The 20,921-nt window shown below is 41.8% G+C and overlaps 1 protein-coding gene across 4 annotated transcripts in view; it reads left to right on the top strand.

Annotated features, from left to right (window-relative positions):
• The window catches only part of WIPF1 (WAS/WASL interacting protein family member 1), a 114,626-nt gene that overhangs the window by 54,825 nt on the left and 38,880 nt on the right, over nt 1–20,921 (top strand). The window contains exon 1 of one of the 4 annotated variants that reach the window (XM_046018545.1): nt 15,411–15,587. The exons of the other annotated variants lie outside the window; for them this stretch is intronic. The gene's annotated coding sequence lies outside the window, so the exon portion shown is untranslated. Of the gene's footprint in view, nt 1–15,410; nt 15,588–20,921 lie in introns of those variants that run through there. 4 annotated transcript variants of the gene reach the window in all.

Below are 20,921 nucleotides of genomic sequence, written 5' to 3'. Positions count from 1 at the left end.
GTTTCTAGATGCCTATGATTTGGTATTTCTTTGGGCCAGAAAATAATACTGGAAACATGGAACAGAATGCATCTATCCCTTGTTACCCAATGTGTTATTTCCAGAGCAGCCCAAAAGGTTATGTTGGGTTTTATGAGCTGCAGAGGACTGCTAACGGGGGCATCACCTAAAAAGACAAATGGCAAAAATGGAGGACTTGGAGCTGCCTTCTGAGCAGGGACAAAATTTCTCTTTCCTGTGCCCAGCCTGAATATGATGGCCAACACTTGAAGAAGGAAAAGCATCATTTAAAATATTGTAATTGTCACCACATGTGATCTGGGTACTAATGTTTTGAACTAAAAAATCTCAGGGCCCAGTTGAAGGTCAACAATACGCACTTCTGATATTAAAGACCAGCACCCTTTCCTGTCTTTCCCCTCGCAAAAATGAAAATAAAATAAAATAGGTAGATGTTCTGCTGGGAGGTGGATTTCCTCGAGTGATCAAAAACCAAAGGAGTTTGGGGCTTCCTAACCCAGTTAGCAATAAAGACATCCAAATAGCCACACAAAACAGGAATGAAAAAATAATTTAAGACTTCTGCTGACACATCTAGTGATTTTCTCAACTAAAGTTTTTTGAAAATAAAATAAGGATTTTTTTTTTAAGATCTAGGGAACAATCATCACCTATTCTCTTAGAAAAGCAGCTGCTTTTATAGAAAACTCCAAATGGTTTTCAAAACCAAATACAATGTGATCTTTGGTGATGATGTGTCCACTTAACTTGGAGAATATTTTTCAGTGCTCAGAAGTTGCAAATTCAGTATTGGTCATTTTGAAGATTGTAGATGAATTTCAGCCCAAGATGAACATAGGAAACAACTGTTTTTCAATGCCCTTCTCCTCTCTTAGTTCTGTAAAGACAATATTGTGGAAAGAAGAGCCATGGAAAGACTTCAGTGATGGAGAGACCATGTGTTAGAGGTTCAGAATTAGCTTCTGATCTACCAGTGGCTTCGGGAAGGGACATTAGACTTGCCATTCCAGCCAAGATCCAGGGGCCCCTCTGTCTCATGGAGAGAGCAGTGCGAAGTCCTTTTATATACACATCATTCTGTGTCTGCAGCGTTGTGGGTGGGTATCTTCTGTAATTCCATCCTGACCCCAGGATGGATAACCCTGCCCTTTCTTCCCCTTTGGCACAAAACCAAATCACTAGATAATCACCAGCCTTCAGTTTTCCGGCATGTGTGTGTAGCTATGGCCAAGGTAAACTGGTCTCTTGGGTTTATTTTGAGTTGAAATTAGCTGAGCTGTTTGTTTCCTCTGAGCCATATACAGATGCTTTTTGAACTATCTTTGTGTTTGAGGGATTTTTTTTTTCATGGTATCAGCACACCACTTCCTCCAAGTCATTACTTTGAAATAGTTTCGCAGAGGGAAATATTCCTGCTGGCCACCAGCCTAAGCAAACAAAGCAATGATTGTGGGGATGGCAGCAAAACTTTACTAGCATGTTTCATGTTTGTGCATGACTTCATGAAGTGACTTCTCATCTGCTAAGTTCGGCAGAGGGTGGGCTGGCATTTGAGCTTACTAGTAGGAAACTGTGCTTTGTCTGTATCAGCCACTGGCTCCCCCGTCTGAATGATTCTCAATGTTTAGGCTAAAAGAATGTCCTCAGATGACCCTTTGCCTGCTCTCTCTTTCTGAGAATTCCATGGAACCCTTCTGAATGTGGATTTCTACTTAATCTTGGACACTTCCAGATTCTCTCGTTCTGACAAATTTTGCGAAAATGCAAGTTTGTGTAAAGCCATTCTTCCTTTTATTAGACTTCAAATATTTTTATTAATGAATGACCTCTGAATGTTGATATACAAACATATACAGTGCTTACACTAACAAGTTTTATTAATATTATTCCCTTTTTCATAAATTCATACATTTCTTTTATCATGAAGGTAGTAATATGCTACAGTATCTCAAAAGTAAATCCTAAACCTTTAAGTACTTTTGTATTTATGTTAAAGAAAATGTAAGTAGAGAATTAAAATACATAGCCTTACTAAGTTTACAGTGATTTTTATATTCCTAGGTTTATTGCTTTAAAAAACTGGTTTGACTTATTAAAATGCTGATTTTATTTTAAAAGTATACTTGCTTTGGGGGGAGTAGGAGAAGGAGTGACACTTAAGGAAAATAACCTCTGAGTTGACCTAGTCTTTCATGGATTTTTTTTTTTTTTAAGATTTATTTATTTGAGGGGCACCTGGGTGGCTCAGTCATTAGGCATCTGCCTTCGGCTCAGGTCATGATCCCAGCGTGCTGGGATCAGGCCCTGCATAGGGCTCCCTGCTCAGCGGGAAGCCTGTTTCTCCCTCTTCCTCTCTTCCTGCTGTGTTCTCTCTCTTGCTGTCTCTCTCTCTCTGTCAAATGAACAAATAAATGAAAGACTTATTTATTTGAAAGAGAGCATGTGAGGGCAAGCGGGGGTGGGAGCGGAATTGGGGGAAAGGGCAGAGGGAGAGAGAATCCTCAAGCAGACTTCCCACTGAGCTCAGAGCCCCACGGGCTTGATCTCAAGACCCATAAGATCATGACCTGAACTGAAATCAAAAGTCAGATGCTTAACCTACTGAGCCATCTGGGCACCCCCCCTTTTTTCATGGACTTTATTTTTGTAAAAGACCAAATCCTAACAACACGGTAATGAGGACCAGTCACTTCCCTGAGTGAATATAGTGTACACCGTCTTTGAGCATTCTAGAATAGAGTCATATTATAATTTAAAAAAAAAAATTTTAAAAAGCTGCATGTTAATTTTTCACTTTGTTTCAAGATTTTAAGTTATCTCGACATTCGAACCTACAACCCTGAGATCAAGAATTGTGCATTCCACCAACTGAGCCAGCCAGGCGCCCCTTAAAGGTGGCATTTTAGAAAGTGGTGATAACACATGTCACAGATGGTAATCTCCAGTGCATCCAGGGTACCATGTGTGTTGCTCTTGTTCTCCATTGCTTAAACTTTTCTAGGTTGCTTCTGTCTCTAAAGATTTTGAGATACTTCATTTTTTTGTATCTGCCAGCATTTTTAGAGACTCTCATCTATATTTTCAAGATATGAGGTGGGGAGAAAGCAGAAGACAAAGAACTTATCTCTACATTTGTGCAGTCAGAGATTGAAGAGAATTCAGCAGACACCACTAGTGGAGAGTTTTATAAACGTGCCCCCAGCAGAGCATTTTGTACCAGGTAGTCTTGGATGAATAGGAAGTTCTAAGTACAGAAACCTTTGTTTTTTGTGTATGTGTGGGTTTTTGTTTTTTTTTTAAGATTTTATTTATGTGAGAGAGAGAATGAGAGAGAGGGAGAGAGCATTAGAGGGGGAATGGTCAGAGGGAGAAGCAGACTCCCCGCTGAGCAGGGAGCCCAATGCAGGACTGGATGCTGGGACTCCAGGACCATGACCTGAGCTGAAGGCAGTCGCCCAACCAACTGAGCCACCCAAGCACCCAAGAAGCCTTTGTATTTTGGAAAATGAACTTTCCCGTTGGTCATCTTCATACTGGTTTTCCATGAACTCCCTGCCAATGAGTGTTGGATACTCAGAGTGTTTTCTGTGTGGTATTCCATTTTGCTGAATCCTTGACTCTTGGCAAAACCACCTTGCACATCCGAGTGCCATCATCTTGTGGTGACTGATCTTGGGCATAATGATAGCAATCGTGGTTTTATTTTCTCACTTGCTTGGAGAAATCAGATCTTGCCTCAAAGCCTGTTTTCTCTTGGTTCATTACATGCTACCTCTGAAAACATTCACAGACAATTAGTGTTCTCTTTGCTCCTTAACCACTAGAATAAAGCAGCCATGAAAATAAGCTCTTCCTTCCTTTCCCTGGTTGAGGGAGACCACCTCAAAGGGCTTTGGGGCATTTTCTTAGTGCCCTGAAGAAAAGTCCTGCCCTCTGCAGTGAAGGATTTTGAGATCAGTGGCCTCCCAGATGGATGGCAGTGAGCCAATGGATTGGCAACAAGCCTCTCCAGGTGAATAAAAACAAATCAGTGAGCATAAAATATATTTACTAATTTCCAGTTCTCCTTAACTTTTAGGAGAAACTGTTTTAGGAAGTTTCTGGGGCATTTTTTCTGAATTTATGTTCATTGAATCTGGTGATATTTGGAATTGTACAAAATGCACAGGTACTCGTGAGTGTGAATGGGACCAGTACAGATCGAGTGGACCAATGGCAGCCTTTTGAAATTGTTCTAAGTAGATTTGAAAATGAGTTGTACAATGATATAAAATAGACTCTGAAATTACTAGTATTCAATTCTTCTCAGTTGTCAAACTGCAAATTCTTCATTCTCATATTGCATTGAATTAACCTTCTATAAACAAAAAGAACCACTTTACCAGCTATTTCCTCCTTTACCAAGTAGCACTAACAGAGGACAAGATTAGCTCACTTAGTAATAGTAACGGTAGCTGACACTGTTGAATGTTTCATATGCTCTAGGCACGTTTACCCCAGAGTGGCTGCCTTTCTACTTAGACGCATCAACCATCTTGAGTGCAGGAGAGGGAACTCTAGGAAGTGAGGAAGAGCCCTTGACTTGGGAAGACCCAGTGGAAAGGAGGCCAGAGGAGGTCATGTCAGCCCAGATCCTCAGGTGAATCATCAAATAGAGAATGAGAGTTGCTTTGAATGACCCATGCTCAGAAGTGATTTTTATCACCAAGTTTTTAATCATTAAAAAAAAAAATTCTAAATTAGATTTTATTTCTTCCCAAATATTTGCTAAATAGCTAGTGAAGACAGTGGAGATAACGGAAGCTTGGAGACTCATTGGATCAGCCCATGTTACTCCTTAGTTCCTGGGAACTTTAGTCTTGTGAAAGGTGGGATGAGGTGAGTCAGGGTCATGATGACTGTTTTCCGTCAGACTTCAGAGGTTCACACATGCACGTGGGTAATAACAATCAGGGCATTTCTACTTCTGTGTTTGAGATGGGAAGAACTGTGGTAAGATGGGCCCAGACGTTCTGCGCCCTCCTTCTGCCATGGGATGGAGACCTTTCTTAAAGTGGTAAAATTCTCACAAGCTGTGCAAAATTAGCGACAGTTGCCTGCTCAGAGAATTCTTTTGTAAGTGTGTATGGGCCAGGCCCTCCTTGATTTATGAAATTTGCTTTATCAATGTCCAGAAATAATCACTGCTTATACATTCAGTCCCCCAATGATCAGGACTTTTTATTTTGTCTATGAAAAGTCTTGGAGATTTGAGTAATCTTTAGGTTCAGAAGTGGAAGAAATAAAGAAGAGACTAAAACATTGTGATCAAAAAGAACCCAGATAATAGTCAATCAGTGTAGAAAGGTATACTAATAACGGAGAGGACAATAAATACATGAAACACTGCCAGCCTCACTGATAATGAAAGAAATGAAAATCAACATTTTCATCTATCAGATTGGCAAAGATTTTGAAAAGTGATAATAATAGCACATGTTGAAAAGAAATGAAGTGGGTACTAATGAGAGAAGAAATCCCACCACTTTGAGGAAACAGTTTAACAATATGTATGAAGATTGTTAGAAGAGTAAACTTCATACCTTCCATTCTAGTAATTGTACTCTAATACATGTGTCCTGAGGAAATAATCTGAAATGACCACAAATCTTTAGACACAAGTTCATTAACATGACATGATTTGTAATAATGAAATTGGAGGCAGTTTAAATGTTTAACAATGAAAAATAGTTACATGGGTCACAGGCCACACATAAAATAAAACATTCAACTATTAAAACTGCATTTGGAGAAGATTTAATAATATGAGGGAATGTTAAAAAAAAAAAAGGAAATAAATCTACATATACACTGTATGATCCCATTTTAGATACCTACACAGTGAAGAAGGAAAGACTGGATGGAAATTCCAAAATGTTAACTTGTTTTCTCTGAGTACTAATGGGTCATTTAAAAAACTATTTATATGTTCTAAACACTTCCATGTATGACTTTTTAATAAGGAAAAAGATATATTGAAGTGAAAGAAGGAAACGATAAACAGTAGGAGAACCTTAAGGATGTTATCCCCAGACCATGGGGCTCTGCTATAGTCTCTCCCTCCAGCCCAGTGTATTCTGTATCTCAATACAAAGCCCACCAACTCAATGTCATTTGGGTTAACAACTTCTCTTTCTTTCAAAACAACCCAATTTCCTCCTTCTGTGTGGGTGACATCATCTTATCCTGGGGAAGGGAATTATGGCCTTGGGACGGGAGCCGCTCAGGGTCCTGAGTGGGGTCACGGGAAATCCCAGGGCCACCTAGGGGAAGGGAGTAGAAGCTGAGGCTGGAGCACCCCCAGAGTAATGATCCCCCTCCTTCCCCACCTCCACCTCTGAGTCCTTTCCTTTGAAGACTTGGGACTGAACATACAGTTTAGTCACATTATGAATTAAATAGACTCTTATGGGCTGACCCGGCAGCATACCATCAAGTATGTTTGTATGGAAGTGGTTCTCCAATTGGAATGCCCCCCCCCCCGGCTCCGCCCCCTGCCCCACAAAGACTTTGGAGCACTGCTCATTTACACTGGAGTCAGCCTGAACTAGCCCTTCTTCCCTTGGTGATCTTTGTGAGGCTGCCGTTTGCGATGAGCTGGGCCAAAATGAACACCCACGCTGCGCAATACAGAGCCTAAATTTGCTTTCCTTCCATTGTATCAACTCAGATACTAGTGTAAATTCCACGAGGTAGAGAGCTTTGTTTGTCTTTGTTGAATGACAGCTGTGCATAGGAGCCCAAACGTGGCCCTGCTCCCTAGTTAGCCACAGAGTCAGACACACACAGCGTAAGCCGATAAAAAGATCACAGAAAATATTTTTACTTCTGGAAAGCAAGACACTGCTTTGTGTTTTTCTTTTTGGCTGTAACAGACTGGCTGAGAGGTTGAGTGGGGCCAGGTAGAGGGTAGGCAAGGCAGCAATGACAGAGGGTCAAGTCGGAGAAGCTCATCTGGAGGAGGATAGCTGTGGAGGGGCAGTGCTCAGGGTGGCAGGGGCTGTGTGCCCAGGTGGAGGTTATGCTGTCAGCTTATTCTTGACCTTAGCCACGGTCCCCAGACAACTATATATTTGCCTCATCTAGGACACAGCTGCCTTCCAAAAGCCAAGAGTAACACCCGGCCTACGCTGTTTAACTGTTTAGTTTTATTCTTGTTTTTTTATTTTTTTATTTTTTAAGATTTTATTTATTCATTTGAGAGAGAGAGAGTGAGAGAGAGCATGAGAGCTGAGAAGGTCAGAGGGAGAAGCAGACTCCCCATGACCCAATGCGGTACTCTAAGATCATGACCTGAGCTGAAGGCAGTCGCTTAACCAACTGAGTCACCCAGGTGCCCTGTTTTTTAATTTTTTTTAATGGTGGTCGCGGTGAGGAGGGGAGAGGCCATTGAGTTTTGTTTGTTGTTATTGTTGTTGTTTCACTCTTTCCATTTATCTTCCTGAGTGTCCTACAAACATAAACCACGTGTGGTTTTTATACCTCAAATCTTTGTGGTTTGGTATTCCCAAACCAGTCAGTATTTATTTATTTTATTTTATTATTAAAGAATAATTGACTTGCATTATTGTGTTAGTTTCAGGTGCACAAGTCAATATTTTAATGTAGTCATGGAGTTGCTTTTTATGTAAGCCACTCACTCATCATACTGTCAGAATGGTTCTGAAACAGAATAAAATTGTCCAAGGCTGAATTAAGCAGCTTCCAAGAAGCAGGGGAAGGAGTCATTTAGTCAGCAGTGAGCAAAGAGGACAAAACCAAAACCCAAATACACACACACACATACACACCCTTGTGTTTGTGACCTTTCCTGGGATCCTATTGGCCCTACACCCATATTTGGAGTTGAGGAAACTACAGACATGTACTTGGTCCAGTAGGAATCACTTGCCGTTGTCTTTCCTGTGTCCTGGTAGGGTAGCTATCCCAAAAGACAACCTGGAAATGTTTTTCCAACAGTCTGTTTTCCCAGGCATTTGGAGAATCCAGAGCCGCCAAATGAGAGGCAGAAAGTTCTTGGAGTAGCGAGTCCTCTGGGAATTTTGGGTCATGGAAGTAGAATAAATTGTTTCTGCCAAGCTGCTGAGAGAAGCAGGGTCTGCTAAGAAACAGGAGAAAGAAGCACCACGAATCTGTGACCTGTTTGGAAAGAAAGTACAAGATTCCCTCTCAGGATTGTAGGTGAGCAGCTGTGGTCCCCAGAGCTCTGTTCTCCCCTTCCCCGGCTAGATGAGCAGAGCCATTCTGTAAGCACAGAAGCAATGGCTCTCAGCCTTGTCTGACCCTGTACCCACTCTTTTCTGGTGTGCACTTCACAAACTTCAATGAAACTCCATCAGTGAAATAATCTGACTTTATAAATAATTTCCCCCAAAATTGATGTAATCTTTATCTGTAATAAAAAAAAATACGGGGTGCCTGGGTGGCTCAGTGGGTTAAGCTTCTGCCTTTGGCCCAGGTCATGGTGTCAGGGTCCCAGGATCAAGCCCTGCCTCAGGCTCTCTGCTCAGCAGGGAACCTGCTTCTCCTTCTCCCTCTGCCTGCCTCTCTGACTACTTGTGCTCTCTCTCTCTCTGTGTCAAATAAAAAAATTAAAAAAGAAAAAAAAAAAAGAAATAGGGCACTTGAGTGGCTCCATTGGTTAAGCGTCCAACTCTTGATTTTGGCTCAGATCATGATCTCAGGGTCATGGGATTGAGTTCAGGCTCCCCTCCCCTCCAAGAAAAAGAGAGAGAAACAAAAGGAACGTAATTTATTATAAAATAACTTCAATTTGTAAGTGATCAGCTTACAACTCATTAGCAAACAGAATGAAGTAATTGGCTGAGTAGTTGCTTCTCCACCTGTAACCACTGTGGTGGAATGTCTTTGGGCAAATGATCTTCCAGAAATGGGAGAGCAACTGTTAGTAAAAATCTTAGCAAAACATAGTATTTCATTTATATGACAGTTGCATTACTGGAAAATTTAGGGGCTCATACAACAGTGCAATAATTACTTTGAGTTCATACTTAAAATGGAGCCAAGGTCTAATATCAGATAACTACCAATGGTTTTTTTCCTACATCAATCTCTAACCGGACCTTTGAACATCACGTGGGACGGTTTTTTACTGAGTGAGCCAGCTTGGTACACTGCAGATCGTCTAGCATCTCCGGTCTCCGGGTCTGAATGCTAGGAGGGCCCCCAACTGTTGTGACACCCACAAATGCCCCCATTTCCTGTCCACATGCAGAGTGGTTGGGCCTGCCTCTTCCAGGTAGCAGCTGCACCAGGCAGGCCTGGCTTCCGTGAAGTCAGGGGTCCCAGGGGAAGTCTTGGGTCACTGAGCCCTTCCTGCGGCATTCAGGTGGGTGATGTCAGGCCCAAAGGTGCAGAGCTGTATAGCCTCTTGTTTCCTGAGTACTCCATGGAAGGACTCTCCTGTCCCCATAGTTTCTATCCTCCAGTGAGAGACACCAGGTAACTGTATAGAGAAGTCTGAATGAGGAACAATATCGCTGCTGTCCCCACCCCAGAAATAATTGTAAACCCCCCCATCCTGGGCTTTGTACCTAATGATTAGCAACAGAAAGGAACACACAGCTATCCCTATGCCAGCATTTTCTCCCTATGTGTGTGCACAAATGGATACATGTGAAAATGGGGCTTTCCACCAGTTTTCCCCTTGAGCTGAAAGAAACTTCTTTCTGTTTTTCACATGGGTTTTCCCCTGAGGGCAACTTGTATTGGATGTTGGTGACCAACTGGGAAATTTCTCCATTTTACTTAAATTATCGAAGACAGGACAGTGCTTTCAAAGAAACATGAAAGGTCTTTCCACACATAATCAGCATTTGTCCCTCGAAGACATAAGTTAGTGACGTTCTGACATCAGCATTTGTTGTTTGTTGTTTGCAGACTGTCTGTGTGGAGAAACAGGGCTCTCCACTGTGTGCTCAGAAACCAGCGTACTGGACAGCCAGTCCTCGGGGATGAAACACAGACTGATTGTGAAGTTGTGAACCTATTATGGGACTGTCCTTCCCAGGGGTCTCCTTCTTCCCACTCTGGATGTGGCCTTCTTTTCTCTTTCCAAGCGAGTTGCCTTATCATTTCCTAACTTAAGCAAGACCCTGTCACATACCCGACGCTGGCAACGAACCCTGCTTGAGAAGGAGTTGTTACGTGTGTTGGCAGGTCCCCACGCTGTCACTCTGAACAACTGTCAGGAGAAGCAAGACCTTCCCGGGTCCTGTTGGGGGAAGAAATCCAGCATGTACCTCCTTCACTTTAGCATCCCCCCCACCCCCAGAGCCAAGTGTGTGGCAGCCTACTCCCAACCTCAGGTTAAAGGAAGGATGAAACTCAACTTGGAGTTAGAAGCTTTTAAAATCCATTTACACCCATTTCTCAAGCCCAGGTCATAACGTCAGACACTGGTCTAAAGTAGCTGGGGGACAGAGTGAATAAGGCAAACTATGCCCTCGTGGGGCTCCTCCCATAAAGCATGCGCAGATGAAGCTCCTCCCGTAGACCATGTACGGACAGTGTGGAATGCGAGTGAGTGCGAGGAGCGAGCCACTAAACCAGGAGAAAGATGTCCTCACAAACACGCCAGGACAAAGGGAGGGGCAAGGGGTGAGGAGAAGCGGTGCAGGAAGAAGATCAGAGGGAGACTGTACGATCCCACTGGACCTTGCTAGTCCCAGGAGAGCCTGCACTAGCCTTCACTTGACTTAAATCAGTCGCTTTAACATTTTAGGTTTAGTCACATTCAACACTCACTTCTGGTACCAACTTCTATGTCACAAGGATGTTTGTATTGCCAATGATAGAAAACCTGATTATACTAGCTCAAACAGAATAGAGAATTTGTTTGTTAGTGTAAATTAAAAGTCCAGAAATAGGGCTAGCCTCAGGTTTAGATGGATTCAGCCAACAAGGCCTGTAGCTGGTTTTTCTCCATCACCACCCCTCCCCACCGATTCCCTACTTTGTTGGTTTCAGTTTCTCGAAGGATGAATGTGGCCATTTCAGCACCCATATTCTTACAGATCCCATGCCAGCCCATCTGGCAGAAATGTCCTTGCCGCAGGCCACAAGTTCCCTTGGTTCCAATGAGTTCACAGGCCATCGCTCAAAAAGTCTATGGGGCCCCATGAATGCAAGGCTCTGATTAGCCGGCCCTGGATCACATGCTCTTTCTGTACTGGCAGTGAGAACAAGATCCTCTGACCCACAGGTCTGAGAGTAAGGGAGAAATGGGTCTCCAAACTGCAAATAACCACAGAAAGATGTCTGCTTCTGACTCAGTATGTCACATTTAACAAGAGGCCAGAGCTTATCCAAAATGGCTGTCCAAAAATGACCCCATACTTGGGCTGGAAGATGATGCCTTTTTCTCCTATAAGTCTGCCGAATTAATGCTGAGCTGCCAAAAGAAATGGAAATACATTGCCAGTTTTTCCCCCAAGTAAGATTATACCAACTTATACTAACAGGACATTGAATAGTACAAAGTTGTTTTCAATTTCTCTGTGTTGCTGAGATGATGATGATGATGATGATGATTGATGAAGAGAGAGAGAGAGAGAGGGAGCGTGCAAGCAAAGGGGCAGAGGCAGAGAGAGAATTCCAAGCAGACTCCCCACCCAGCATGTAGCTGGACACAGGTCTCAATCCCACGACCCCAAGACCATGACCTGAGCCCATATCAGGAGTCCACTGCCCAACTCATTGAGCCACCCAGGCACCCCTTTCTGAGATTATTTTTAAATGAACAAACCTCTGTGTAACTGTACTGATTATTTTGGGGGGAAGAGGGAAATTACTTTGTTTCTGCTCCTCCAAATCACATAATTCCCATATTTTAACATTTTGAAAGTAGATTTCCTCTTACAGTAAATGCATATATTTCCTCTGGCATGGTTTCTCTTTCCCCCTAAAAAGCTATAAGGGAGACATTTTTGCTACTGAGGAAGGTGTGTTAGAACTGAGGAAACCTGGGGCGCCTGGGTGGCTCGGTGGGTTAAAGCCTCTGCCTTCAGCTCAGGTCATGATCCCAGGGTCCTGGGATCGAGCCCCGCATCGGGCTCTCTGCTTGGCTGGGAGCCTGCTTCCTCCTCTCTCTCTCTCTGCCTGCCTCTCTGCCTACTTGTAATCTCTTATCTGTCAAATAAATAAATCTTAAAAAAAAAAAAACTGAGGAAACCCTATTCTAAAATATCTTTCTAATACCAGGGCAAAAACAAGGCTCTTAAAGGTGGTTATGGACACAACTTGGAAAACTGGAATTATAAGCAAATAAATCTTTTCATATTTTATACATGTTGATTCAGTCTACATTGGTGGGGTCACCACAGGAGGGTTGTAGGCTGTGATCTTTTACCACTTTTTCCAGATTGGTGAGAACTGTGCTGTTGTTTTATAATCTGTCTACTCTTGGTTTTGTATTTCTGTACATTAATATGGAGGATTTTTTCCCTGATTGGTCCAAGAGCTTACTGATTATTTTTTTACTCTACCATTAAGCTCAGATTGGTCTGCCAAGTCCCCTGTGGGCTAACAGGCTTCGCTGCTGATCTGTGCCATCCTTCCTCTGGAGAAGTTCCCTTTAACTTAAACTTTCTCTAGAGGAGGGTTCAAGTCTAGCCTTGGCATTTCTTACTCACTTTTTGAAAGGAAACAATCTTGCCAAAACCAAGAATCAGAAGCTTAACTGACTGAGCCACCTAGGCACCCCAAGAGGAAATAGTCTTAAGGTTTTGTTTTTTTTTTCCCCTAAGATTTTATTTATTTATTTGACACAGAGAGAGACAGCTAGAGAAGGAACACAAGCAGGGGAGAGGGAGAGAGAAGCAGGCTCCCTGCTGAGCAGGAAGCCTGACTCGGGGGCTCCATCCCAGGACTCTGGGATCATGACCTGAGCCGAAGGCAGACGCTTAACCAACTGAGCCACCCAGGCGCCCCCAGTCTTAAGGTCTAAAGGGGATGTTATGTTATGGAAGAATTTTTAGGAGATATGATTTTCTTTTTCTTTCAACATATTTATTGAGCACCTACTGAGTGTCAGAGGCAGTTCTAGATGCTGAAACGACAGAAGGAAAGAAGGTCCCCATCCTCACGGAGCTTGAATTCTAGCGGGGACACACAGTATACAAACCATTAAACTTGTGAAAAGATTGTTGAGTGGTGACATGTGCTGTGCATAAAAGAGAACAGGCACAGAGATGGAGCACGGAGAGGGGCCTTTTTGCTGACAGCTGAAGAATGAGAAGGAACTAGGAAATGAGTGTACTGGGGGGAGGGCTTACAAGTGTAAGGCCCTGAGATGCAAATGAACTGGATGCATTTAAAGAACAGAAAGGGCTGGAAGGTAAATTAGCAAGAAGGGACGTTACTTGAGATGAGGTCAGAGGGCTAGGGCGGGGCCAGATATTGTGGGTTCTTGTGGGCTTCCGGCAGAGTTTGGACTTTTTAAGTGGAACAAGAAACCACTGGAGGGTTTTAAGCAGGGAGGAATGTTACCTGATTTATGTTCTATGGTGGCTAATAGACACCTCATAAATGTGTCCAAAGTTGGCTGTATTTGTACGTTCTCATCAAAGACAAAAACAGAACCAAACTCTAGACCACTGCTCCCTTGTGTGTCTTGGGGGCTCCAGCCTTCTAAGTGATTCTCCCTCCTAACTGAGCCATCCCTAATGGAGCGGGCCGACGTGAACTGCACGTGTACGGCATGGTGAGGGTGTTTTTGTGTGTGTGCGTGTATTTGCCGAGTCTTACTCAGAGAACTTCAAAACAACTCTGGAAATACAGAGAGAAATCATCCTATTGCCCATGTTCCCTTCTTAGAACTAACTAGTTAGACTTCTCAAAGGTTCGCTTCGGGCATTCGCTTGGTAGTTGATCAAGTTTCTTATTTCCCTGGGGTTAGTGGAGGGGGAGGGAGATGCTAGCAGCAGGCCTCCACTTCTGTCCAGTGCCCCCCGCCTGCGCGTCAGATGGCAGGACTCTCCCTTCCTAATCCTTCAGTGCTCTGCTTCCGGGAATGTTGCCGTGGCCCCACATCATAAAACTCTACTCATTCAGTTAGATTCATAACTCAAAGAATTTAGAGCCTGGAAGAGTCATAGACATCAACTGTCTCAGTACTCCTCAGTAGGAGTACCATCAGTATTTGGGGCGAGACTATCCAAAGCATCATGGGAAATTCCACATTCCTGGTTCTACCCCTACAGAGTCCCCCATCCAACCCACCACTTCTAACCCCCAACTACAAATGAGTCCACACATTTCCAGCCGCTGCCCGAATTGAGAACCCCTGGTCCACCCAGTCCTGAGGGAAGGGAATATGAGGCAATGTGTGGGCTCTCTGTTCCATTTCCTTCTGAATCCAGCACAATCAGGACCCAGAGTTCTAATTTTAGAGTCAAGTTAATTTCTAAAATGTGCCTCTGTTTTTCATTCTTTTGGTTGATACTTTTTTGTCCTTAGTTTTTCTTCTGAGTTACATGTCATGTGTTGCAAATAAAAGTCTAAATCTTTCAGATGGCTCAAGAAAAAAAAGGATGTGTTTTCAAAATATTTGTACATAACTCAAGGTTTTGTACATGTAGTCCATTGCCTCTTCCCTTCTTAGAGTCCTTTAATAATGAGAAATCTGCCTTTCCCCGTTCTGCACTTATATCTCTGTGCTTTTGTCATGCATCTTCTAGGAGAGTTATTGTTATCCTGTTAAGTATGGAGGACAGAAACAAAACATTCTGACACAGAAAGCTCTAGATCTTTGTGTGACTTGAGTTGTGTATCATTTATCCTGACTTGGGCACCAAAATCACATCTCAAAACTCATTTGCCTTCATACACTTGACCAGCTCTCCTCACCTGCATCTGTGACTTTCTCTCTACATACTTGAATGCTCTGTAGAGGAGGAAGAATCATTACCCTATTTATTGGTGTAGCTGAGAGCTTTTGTCCTTGGTAACTCTTTTCCTTAATACTAAATATTATAGTCAATAGTATTAGTCAGTTAGCATTGTCAATATCAAGAGTGATAACTTTCAAGCAGCATTTTCCTGAAGGACTCTCGGGCTCTGTGAACTATTATTTCTGCACAGGTATCTAGAATAACTTTGGCCTACCAACTGGATGGACATCCTGATTTCCTCTTGTCACTGTACCAAACAGATACATTACACCTTGTGGAAAAGAGTAACATTTAATTTTTTAAATTAAGGGGTTTTTCCTTGCTTGCTTCTAAAGTAAAGCCAATCTAGTTTCTTTTTCTGCAGTAGAGGAGGAAGGAACAAACAACAAATTAATCAGACAGGAAGCGAATAACCACAGAAAGACGTCTGCCTCTGACTCAGTATGTCACATTTAACAAGAGGCCAGAGCTTGTCCAAAATGGCTGTCCAAAACCGACCCCACACTTGGGTTGGAAGATGATGCCTTTTTCAGGGACAGTTTTCTCTCTGGGCTCACATCTTGCTGGTTTGTCTTCTGTGTCCCCGATCATGCCTTCCTACGGTGTCCTTTAACGGTAAGAAAAGTTCTATTCAGACTAAATATGTTTCCTTTATCAGCTAGAGGGAAGAACAAAATGGCTTTTAATGGGCCAGAGTATGTTGAGATAGTTTGATTTTTTTCAGCAGAAGACCGTGTAACCTATTCCTGTTGCAGAGAATGCTAGTTTCAACACTGTGGTGATCGTGGGCAATTCATAACTTGTGTTTTGTACCAAAAAGTAAGCAAGATTTTCAGTAGAATTTTTCTTGACCCCGAGACAAGTTTGGATCCACAGGCTTTTTTTTTCCACTTAAAATGGGGGTTTATGTCTGTAAGTACAGCCTTTCAGTGTGTTATCCACACACTGCTTTTGAACTGTCCCTTTGGCAAGGAGCAGTAAGTACTTTAAAGCAAAGGGAGTCATCAGAAACTTCAAAGGAAAGTACCGGGGAACTAAGGTGTTGCCTTTCTGTTGCTATACATATGTCACTTAAGTTCAAATCCCAAATTAAACCATTTCTAGGCAGAGTATTTTAGGAAGAAGACAGTCTGTCTTTAAAATCTTTCTAGTCAACCCCCTCACAGTGCAGTGCATATTTTGCTCATCAAATTCTGTAGCACTTGTTATAAGTGTTTACAGCTCATATGACTAACATTTTGCCACAAAATATTGTAACTTCAAATTTTGAAGCAATGTACCCAGAGACCTACAGATTAGGATTATGGAAAGTTTTTCATATCAAAAAAAAATTTTTTTTTTTTTGCCTCTGGGGCATGTATGAAGAAGTGACTTGACATATTCCTTTTTCCCCCATGGAGAAATATAAAATACAGCTTTAAAATATTAAGAGAGCACACACAAATTTATTCAATAAGTATAAGTTCTTTTAAATAATCCAATGGTGTAAGTTGCATATACACTAGAAAATGGAGAAGTGGTAAAATGGAAAAAAGGCTTCAAGTAGATTCTGAGAAGCAAAAGTAAAACAGCTTGGTAGAAAGATAGACAGCTGAGTGAAAAGGCAAGAGAAAGACTAAGACAGGATAGCGTGGGGCGCCTGGGTGGCTCAGTGGGTTAAGCCTCTGCCTTCAGCTCAGGTCATGATCCCAGGGTCCTGAGATAGAGCCCCACATCGGGCACTCTGTTCGGCGAGGAGCCTGCTTCTCCCTCTCTCTCTGCCTACCTCTCTGCCTACTTGTGATCTTTCTCTCTCTGTGTTAAATAAATAAATAAAATCCTTAAAAAAAAAAAAAAGGCTAACGAGAGAGGAAGGTGAGAGGCTGGGAAAGGCAGAAGGTCAGCCCGTGTGAAAGTCATGTCCATCCTCGTCATTGGAATTGTGGGTCTTAAGTATCACCCATAACTTCCTAAAGTTGTGTTCCTTCTGAACTGGAACTTCATCTAGTCAAAACTCTTCCTTTTGTAGTCTAAAGAGGTTTAAATGATTTATCTAGAATCACAGTCAGGTTTTCACTATTCTTTTGAAAAGTTCAGACACAAGTTAATTGTTCATAGCTCCTGAATTACTCTAATATTTAAACTTTTAAGGAATATATGGATGCTAGATTAACTGCAATATTTAGAGAACTCCTCAGGATAAAAATGATTCCCTGGGGTCCAGCAGCAATTTCCACCCTGCTCACTGATGAAATTAGATTCTAGATCTGGCCCATGGGCTAGAAGTTGCCCAACCTGGGCTAAAAAAGAGGAAGTGAGTTCCCTAATTTCTGGACCTTTCAAGTTTTCTGCCCTTTTGAAGTCTGATTCACATTTCATGAACATGTCATTTACTTTGTAAGTTTCTGGCTGTTTAAACTGTGGAACATTTCTGCTTTATGGTTGGACTCAATTTTGTTTATCCAAATTGCTGCACATTTACGTCTTGTTGAAAAGGGCATTTCCCTTGAAATACCATAAATACCTCTGTATTTTGCAACCCTTACTCCTGAAAATTAAAACGGAAAAAGAATACTAGAATAAGGAATGCCTTAATTAGTATGCTTTAAAGTGCACTTTATACGCATCTCCATTCTCCATTCATTTGTAATATGGAGGTTTGCATGGGTGTGAACATGTGGGCCAGGGTTTAAATCAACTTATAGTTTCTTTCTCATAACTAAATAGCAAGGGAAGACAAAAACATTTATTGAGGACTTGCTACGTGTTGGGCTCTTTACTTATACTTTTTTTTTTTTTAAAGATTTTATTTATTTATTTGACAGACAGAGGTCACAAGTAGGCAGAGAGGCAGGCAGAGAGGGGGGAAGCAGGCTCCCTGCTGAGCAGAGAGCCCGATGTGGGGCTCCATCCCAGGACCTTGAGATCATGACCTGAGCCGAAGGCAGAGGCTTAAACCCACTGAGCCACCCAGGCGCCCCTACTTATACTTATTTTTAAAAATGGCTAATACTTATTAAGATTTGCCTCATTTAACTCTTGAATAACCCTATTGAGTAGGTACCATTATCCCCATTTTATTGTGGGAACTGGACTTAGGCTATGTAATTTGCCCAAAGCCACTTAACAACTAAGTATAAAGATGTTTTCGATATTTTCAAGATCTTGTTTCGTAAATGCAGTGGAGAGGCAACTAGATGTCCTCTTCCAGTCCCAAGACTCTGGGATTACAAATACTTTGTTTTAAATGTCACAGGAACATTAAGTATCTTTAAAGCAAATAACCTCAGGGAAGACATTTTCCTTCCTAAGTCCTTTGGCCTTTTCAGAAGTAAATTTGGTCGTACTTTTGCCTCTATTACAAGACTACACTTTCAATGATAAAATGAATAAAATATATATTGTGTGTATTTATATATGTTAGGAGCATGGACACGGGGGTAAGATCTTAATCCTCTGGTAAAAAGAAATGTGCTGAGAATTTAAGAAAACTCTGGCTCTAAGGTTTGATCCCCTTTAAGAGAATACTTATAAGAGATGGAAAGTAGTGGGAGGAAACGCTATACTTTTTAGTTCTGTGGATAAAGTAGAGAAGGAAGGGCTCCTTTACTTTTGCTGCAGCTAAACAATGACAGGTGGGGGGGGCATTCAATTTACCTTCATTGTCTCACTTTTGAAAGGATTTGGATGTGTATAAATTTACATTAACTTCTTTTAATAAAGATTTTATTTATTCATTTGAGAGACAGCGCGTGCCAGCAGGGGGAGAAGCAGAGGGAGAGGATCTCCAGGAGACTCCCTGCTGAGTCCAGAGCCCAACTCCAGGGGCTCGAGGGGCTTGTGGGGCTCAGTCTCAGATTCCTGAGATCAGGACCTGAGCCAAAATCAAGCATCAGATGCTCAACTGAGCCCCCAGGTGCCCCTAATAATTTGCATTACTTTTAAATTAAATGTGTGACCGCGGATTAAAAGAAAATCATTTTATTTCACACCCTTTAATTTCCCAACAGTTACTCTTACAGTAAAATTGTGCATGTGCGTGCTACCCATTGTAATGACATTGCAGATGTTTCAACATGTCTTCTCCGAAAAATGCCTTTCCCCCTCCCTCTGCCCCAAATTAACCGTTTATTGAAAAGAACTCTAAAAGGGGTGTTTCTGAAATAACCACGGGCGCTGTAAATACAGCAAGACACAAATCCTTACCACTGAGAAGACAGCCTAGGACGAGGACTCACTTCAGTTATTGTCTTAAGTGACGATCAAAAAAAGAGCAAGTACATTTTGAGAAATGAGGGGTTCTGTGGACAGAAAGTGTGTGTTCCAGCCCTGGTTGAGAATTAAGTGACCAGTAACCCTGGGTGAGGTTGCTGCTTTGCTTACAAAGGAAAGCTTGTTTCTCTTCTCTACCTTTTGCTTCCTCTTGGGCTGAGAGCATTCTTCTGTTTTTCCTCTTCTTGCTGATTGCCTCCTTGCCTGCAGCCCTCTGAGCCTGGGCCAGAGGAGAGGAAGAGTAGCAGTAACAGCGGCAGACTTCATGCAGAGGTATTAAGGTTTCTAAGATGGCCAAATGTGACAGGCTGGGGGTGGGGTAGGGGGTGGGGCACAGAGATGTCGCACTGTGACTTGTATCATAAAATAGAAACTACAGGCAAGTGCAGCTGTGAAAAGATTGTGCTGAAGAAACAGGATGGCTGTGGTTTGCTGTGAGCATCAATTTTCCTGTTGAGCATTTTTACAGGAAGTTGAAGAACAAAGCCAACTTCATCTTAAGTAGTTCTAATGGTTTTCAGATCTTAAAGACATCCAACTAACTTTGCATCATGCAGGAGTCTCGAAAGAGTAGAATCTGTCAGAATTAGGAGTGGGAATCCCAAAACTACGGGCCTTTTTTTTTTTAAATTCAGGATTTTAGTAGCAATTTGAGTTTGCTAAATGATTTTATTTTTACAGTGTAACTTGGAGTGGATTCATTGCCTTTATAATGAATGCTTCTGCAGTAATTTTTTTACAGTTGTAATAACTCAGTATTAATTAACCTTTTCTTATTAAAACAGCACTGAGTTTTATATATTATATATTATATATAAGTTATAGTTATATATATTATAAATATATATTATATTATAAATTTCCTTCAATTATATATATTATATAGTTATATATATTATATATTATTATTATACATTATATATATATTATAAATTTCCTTCTGTTACTATTTATTGGTCAAACAAATGTGTATGTGTGTGTATATGTATGGAAGGGGTAGGTGTGTGTGTGTGTTTATAAGCTAGAAGGATATACCTGAAAATGTCAAGGATATCTCTAAATTATTTCTATTATTATTAACCCCAACCCCTTTTCACCTAAAATTTAATTATTACTGAATGCATCTTTCAGTGGCTAAATACAACCATCATGTTTTATTTTCATCTTTGTGCTGTCAGCCTTTAAAATACAACAGCCAGCTATTTTACCAGCAAATTGGGTTTCTCTGGGAATGGCTGAAGAATTGCAATTCAGGACAAGCAAGCTCTGGCAAAATCAGAGGCAAACCCAGAGATCAAAGGAGAAGAAGGTTACTTTACAGAGAAAAAGGAGTAAGTTAGGACAGCTTTGAATGAAAGCCCATTGGAGGAAAGTCATGTACATGGAGTTCATGTAGTGAGTTTCCCATTAGCTGAATTGTGATGGTTTCTCATGGCTGGACTATTGCTGGGCAAGGCGAAAAATCTGCCTTCCTCCTTCCACGGTAGTAAAGTAGGCTTCTTCCTATTAAAAAATGCAAGGTACACTTCTTCCTGTTGGGGGTCTACAATTGAGAACAAGTTAGTAGGATCTCACAGCTCCCTTTTCTGGACTCCTGACTTCATTTTAAATGAGGTTTCTATTATTTAATTCCACATTTCCCCCTTTTGATCAAGATCTTTCCTTAAAAGTATCACTAATCAAGAGTTGGCTCATCCA

This window comes from Meles meles, chromosome 9, assembly GCF_922984935.1.
Source record: "Meles meles chromosome 9, mMelMel3.1 paternal haplotype, whole genome shotgun sequence".
NCBI lineage: Eukaryota > Metazoa > Chordata > Mammalia > Carnivora > Mustelidae > Meles > Meles meles.
This window is presented reverse-complemented; position numbering and strand designations above follow the sequence as displayed.